The following is a 6,388-nucleotide window of genomic DNA, read 5'->3' as shown; positions in this document are numbered from 1 at the left end:
CTCAGACCTTGTGGGAGGCAGGACTATATTTTGGGGAAAAGGAAAAAAAATGAACAAATTCCTATGCCCCAGAGAGAATCCAGAGATGCATTTTAAATAAAAGCACACATTCTACTCGTGTAAAAACACCAGGTAGGCCCCACAAATATCCCAGAGATCCATTTTGAATAAAAGGACACATTTTACTCATGTAAAAACACACTGATTCCCAGACCGTCCGCGGGCCGGATTTAGAAGGCGATTGGGCCGGATCCGGCCCCTGGACCATAGGTTGCCTACCCATGCTATAGTCCTCCACTTCTGTGGCTTTGAACTTTGGAAGGGGAAAGTGTCCTTTGGCCCTCAGCGCCACCTGATGGCTTGCTGTGGAGTTGCAAGTCCTTATGAAGACTTTGGGCAATGGTCTCCAACTGTTTTAGACCTGTGGGCACATTAGCAAACCAGAGAAACCATTGTGGGCACCACACGCGTGCCTGCAGTACTTGCCACCTTCCCCAGCTGTAATCTCCATGAAATGCCCGAGCTGTGATTCGACAGAGGCAAGTGCCTCTATACAGTCGTACCTTGGAAGTCGAACAGAATCCGTTCCAGAAGTCCGTTTGACTTCCAAAACTTTCAGAAACCAAAGCATGGCTTCAGATTGGCTGCAGAAAACTCCTGCAGCCAATAGGAAGCCGCGAAAGCCCCATCGGACGCTCATCTTCCAAAAATAGTTTGCAAAGTGGAACAGTCACTTCCAGGTCTGTGGCGTTCCGGAGCCAAAACATTCGAGAGCTAAGCTGTTCGAAAACCAAGGGATGACTGTATACAGTGGTACCTCAGGTTACATACGCTTCAGGTTACGGACTCTGCTAACCCAGAAATAGTGCTTAAGGTTAAGAACTTCACTTCTGGATGAGAACAGAAATCGTGCTCTGGTGGCACAGCAGCAGCAGGAGGCCCCATTAGCTAAAGTGGTGCTTCAGGTTAAGAACAGTTTCAGGTTAAGTACGGACCTCTGGAACGAATTAAGTGCTTAACCTGAGGTACCACTGTATATCTAATAAGTTCTGTCAGATTCTAGTTTAGTGCAGCCAAATAACTTCAGGCCCCTGGCCCTGAGGAATTCATGAAACTACCCAAATGTTCTCTTCAGCAGATTCTAGTTGGCCACAGAAGGACAAAGTCCTAAAAGGCACCATATCCGGGTACTTTGACCTCTTGTTTGCTGTAGCCAAAAAAGAGAGAGCTCTGTTGACTTACTGTGGTCTGCAACGGCAGCACTGCAAATGTCATCAGAACAGAAAGGGGAGAGAGTGATAGAGCAAGAAAGGGAGAGGAAAGAAGAGCGAACCAAGAAGTAGAGGAGAGAACAGATTCCGGTAGGTAAAGGTAAAAAAAATTACAAAATTAAGAAGAAAATTTCCCGCGGTGCTGGTTGCTGTTGTTAACAATTGGGCCCTGGGTCTGGCAGAAAGGTTGGGAAAATCACTTTTATAAGAGGTGTGGAGGGATGGACACAATCTGCACTGTCATTCCCTCTATTTGTGAAGTTCAGGAGGAAGTGCTGCTGGAGTGCTGGATTAGGGCCTGGGAGACTGGGCTTCAAATCCCTGCTCAGCCATAAAGTTCCCTGGGTGACCTTGGGACAGTCGCGATCTCTCAGCCTAACCTACCTCACGGGGTTGTTGAGAGCCTAGGAGCCAATTCCTAGGAGCCAATATATCTTTGTCTCCCTCCCCACCCATAAAATATTTGAGGGATGCTTGGTTAAGATGGAGAAGAAGAGAACCATGTACAGTGGTACCTCAGGTTACATATGCTTCAGGTTACATACACTTCAGGTTACAGACTCTGCTAACCCAGAAATATTACCTCAGGTTAAGAACTTTGCTTCAGGATGAGAACAGAAATCGTGTAGCAATGGCGCAGCACCAGCGGGAGGCCCCATTAGCTAAAGTGGTGCTTCAGGTTAAGAACAGTTTCAGGTTAAGAACAGACCTCCAGAACAAATTAAGTACTTAACCCAGGGTACCACTGTAGACATTACCTTGAGCTCTTTGATGGAAAAGTGAGATATAAATATAATTCAATTTTTTTTTAAAAAAAGAGGTATCAGCAGGTTTAGGGGAGCTCCAAAATTTGCGAAAGTACAAAAATTATTGGGGGGCAGGGAAGCTAGGATTTGCCCTAAATCCATGAGGTTGATGTGGCCTTTAGGGGGGAACCACGTGCTGGCAACCTGTGTTGTGGATGGGACGTTTTATTGGCGGACACATTTTCCCAGGCTTGCCTTTCCCCACTTCCTGCGCAGGTTCCCCATCATAGAGGAAGCCATGCTGATTACTGTGGTCACCGCATGGCTTTGCGTCGTCTCTCATGCCACCCCGCTTCCCAACGCCGCTGACGTCCTCGGCACTCATGCTCCTCCAGTCGGGGAAGAGGAGTTCCTGTCTCCCCGTGTTGCGCTTTCTAGAAGCGAGCCGACCACCCAACCCTTGTCGGACGCTGCTGAGGTGACGTTGGCCGTGTGTGACAGCACAAGCGCTTGGGTGGCAGACAAACATACAGCTGTGGACATCCGTGGCAGGAACGTGACACTGCTCTCTGAGTTTCAGACGCCTCACGGCCGGCTGAGGCAGTACTTCTTCGAGACCAAGTGCACACCCAGAAGGGGAACTGTGGGCGGTTGCCGCGGGGTGGATCGAAACTACTGGATCTCTGAGTGCCAGACAACCCAGACCTATGTGAGGGCCTTCACTATGGATTCCAAGAAGACTGCTGCCTGGCGCTTTGTCAGGATAGACGCAGGGTGTGTCTGCAAAATACGACCGCAGCAGCAAGACGCAGAGGAATATGGCGGGCAGGAGAAATCATAACAGGCTTTGCTGGGGCAGCGGGCGACCCTAGGAGGCCTTAGCCACAGGTCTTTGGGGATAAGGGCCCACATTGCCTTCCCTTTCCCCTTTTGAAACAAATAAACAAATGGGGCCATCCCACCCCCCATCTGTGCCAGGCAGTAGCCAGATTCCAGAGTCATGTTTCCATTGGGAATCGAGGCCTGTTGGAGATGGTCATGTCTTTAAGAAAAACGGCTTCTTAACACCTATTCACGCCCGAGTCTCCTTTGGAGACCATTAGATCTCAAGAGGGGCTTGTTTCCCCAGCAACGCTGAGATGAACCCCATCTCCCTGCCTCCATCCCAAGCTGCCACGATGGCCTTCACACACACTCTCAATAAGTTCTACATATTTCCTCCTCCTTGTTCCTAGAACACCTCTTGCCCCAAGCAATTCCTCCTCACCTACCTGCTCGCTCCCCCTACCCAATTCCAAGCCTAGTTTTTCAAAAGGGCATGTTTTTCATGTGTGACATCACACCACAGGAGCCAACTCTTAGGGGCCAAGGGGGTCTTTGCCAATAACATATTTGAGGGGGCCAGGGACCCCCAAAGTTGATGGGCACTGCCATTAAAATAGTACACATTGTCAGTGTTTGGGGGGGGGAAAGGTTCTGACCTCCTTTTTACTCCTTTGCCTAGTCCTCAGGCCTTAGTTGGCACAAAAGAGTCTTTGAGAAAGAGTACTTTGCAGAGTATTGCTGCTTTTATTCTTAAAAGTCGTCTTCTCCAACCACGACAGCTTTGTACATAAAAAATTCCTTCCAGTAGCACCTTAAAGACCAACTAAGTTAGTTCTTGGTATGAGCTTTCGTGTGCATGCACACTTCTTCAGATACACACTGTATCTGAAGAAGTGTGCATGCACACGAAAGCTCATACCAAGAACTAACTTAGTTGGTCTTTAAGGTGCTACTGGAAGGAATATTTTTTTTGTTTTGACTATGGCAGACCAACACGGCTACCTATCTGTAACTGGAGCTTTGTACATATTAAACACAACCAGCTTTCTACCATCCAACCAACTCACAGCCAACACTATCATTGAACACTCTATATAGGTAAAGGTAAAGGTACCCCTGCCCATACGGGCCAGTCTTGACAGACTCTGGGGTTGTGCGCCCATCTCACTTAAGAGGCCAGGGGCCAGCGCTGTCCGGAGACACTTCCGGGTCACATGGCCAGTGTGACATCGCTGCTCTGGCGAGCCAGAGCTGCACACGGAAACGCCGTTTACCTTCCCGCTGGTAAGCAGTCCCTATTTATCTACTTGCCCCCGGAGGTGCTTTCGACCTGCTAGGTTGGCAGGCGCTGGGACCGAGCAGCGGGAGCGCACCCCGCAGCAGGGATTCGAACCGCTGACCTTTCGATCAGCAAGTCCTAGGCGCTGAGGCTTTAACCCACAGCGCCACCTGTGTCCCGAACACTCTATATATACAGGTACAATTTGGTGAAAGGTTGCATGAGTCATTGTAGGCCGCTAACTCATGCTGACTTAGTTCTTTTAGCATTAAAGAAACAGCGGCCAATTTTTAGCCGTGACACACATGTACTGTGTCATGTGATCAATTATGTGGGGCAGGGCTCCCCCCCCCCATTTTAATTCAAGTTAGCCCTCACTGGTTTTCAGGGTTGCTAGGAACATGCATGAGTCCCCTGGATATAGGGCGGTACAGTGGTACCTCGGGTTACATACGCTTCAGGTTACAGACTCCGCTAACCCAGAAATATTGCCTTGGGTTAAGAACTTTGCTTCAGGATGAGAATAGAAATTGTGCAGCGCAGCGGCAGCAGGAGGCCCCATTAGCTAAAGTGGTGCTTCAGGTTAGGAACAGTTTCAGGTTAAGAACAGACCTCTGGAACGAATGAAGTACTTTACCTGACGTACCACTGTATATAAATTCAATAAATAAACCAATAAAATGCACCCCACCCTCTCCAAATCCATCCCACCCACCTGGAACTCCAAAAGTGAAAGTGTGCACTGAAAGTGTGCCATCGGATGGCTGAAAGTAAAATAGCAAGTCTTTATTTTTGGAGGTGTGGGTTGCAGTTGATGGGTGCTCCATAGGATTGCACACGAGCTTTGGGCATCAGAAGCCTTGGGGGAGTCCCTCAGCTCTTGCAGAAGTACAAAAGCCCTCTAGAATAACATCATAAGGAACCCTGCCTCCAAGTAGCCTGCATGTTCACTGACTATTTATGGATTGATTATATTCATATCCTACCCTTTTTCTCCAAGGAGCTCACGGTTTTGCCCCCTCCTCATTTGATCCCCACAACAATCCTATGAGGCAATGACTGGCCCAAGGTCACCCTGTGAACCTCATGGCTGAGTGGGGATTCGAACCCTGGACTCCCAGGTCCTAGACCGATGCTCCAACTGGGAAAAGCAGGGAGGAAGGGGAAATGGAACGGAGCGGATGGGATTCTGAAATTCAGCTCTCCACTCTGCAACGTTCCCACTATCCACAACATCTTCCACTCGTTAGAAGATATTCCCTTCACTGGTCCCTACCAAGGTTCCCCGCCACACCTGTGATAGCTGGAAAACACACGATTTGAAGAAAGCACCCAACTGTAAAATTGCAAATGGTTCTCCTTTTTTAATTTCTAGGAAGGATTAACTGCAATGTTCTTTCTTGTAAGGTTGCCCTTTGAAAAGAGCCCGGAAACTTCAATTAGTACAAAACGCCAGATTGTTATCCGGCGCTTCAAGATCAGAACTGATTCCATCTGTACTGATTGCCTGTTTGTTTCCGGGCTCCATTTAGCAGTGCCAGCAATGACCTTTGAAGCCCTAAGAAATGGCTTAGGACCAGGTTACCCCAGAAACCATTTCCTCCCTGTAATGAACGTGTCCTGGCTTTTAAGATCCACGCAAGAGGCTCTGCTCTCTTAAGCCGTCCATACCTGAGACGGGTCTCTTGCAGCCCTAGCAGACGCATTGTTTAAAATGTTCTTGCTTCTTTTGTTGCGTTAAAGAGCTTTCTCCTATCCAATTTCTCTGAGCAGGGCTGTGTCTGCCCGCTGCCCCTTGGAAGGCCTACATGAGAGTATCAATGGTGCATGACATCCTGCTGACGTCTCTCCCAGGGAGCCAAAAAGGCTTGGGGAAGGTTGGAAGAGCTGACTCATCAAGGTCTCTGCCCACATACCCTCCAACGTTTCTCCAGTGAGAATAGGGAAGTCCTATTCCCTAATAATAATAGTAAAGGTAAAGATAAAGGGACCCCTGACCATTAAGTTCAGTTGCAGACGACTCTGGGGTTGCACGCTCATCTCGCTTTCAAGCCGAGGGAGCCAGCGTTTATCCGCAGACAGCTTCCGGGTCATGTGGCCGGCATGACAAAGCCACTTCTGGCGAAACCAGAGCAGTGCAGAAATGCTGTTTACTTTCCCACTGGAGTGGTACCTATTTATCTACTTGCACTTTGGTGTGCTTTCGAATTGCTAGGTTGGCAGGAGCTGGGACCGAGCAACGGGAGCTCACCCCATTGCAGGGATTT

General features: G+C 48.9%; 1 long non-coding RNA gene across 2 annotated transcripts; it reads left to right on the top strand.

The window, feature by feature from the left end:
* Window positions 1–689: 689 nt before the first annotated feature.
* LOC309354380 lies at window positions 690–3,007 on the top strand. Of its 2 annotated transcripts, none has more exons than XR_014162225.1 (2): window positions 690–1,361; window positions 2,294–3,007. It is a non-coding gene; the product is annotated as an uncharacterized lncRNA (long non-coding RNA). The 2 variants fall into 2 exon arrangements; XR_014162226.1 differs by having other exon boundaries at window positions 690–1,371.
* Window positions 3,008–6,388: the final 3,381 nt, after the last annotated feature.

The sequence above is a fragment of the Podarcis melisellensis genome (assembly GCF_964234715.1).
Source record: "Podarcis melisellensis genome assembly, chromosome: 13".
Lineage (NCBI taxonomy): Eukaryota > Metazoa > Chordata > Lepidosauria > Squamata > Lacertidae > Podarcis > Podarcis melisellensis.
This window is presented reverse-complemented; position numbering and strand designations above follow the sequence as displayed.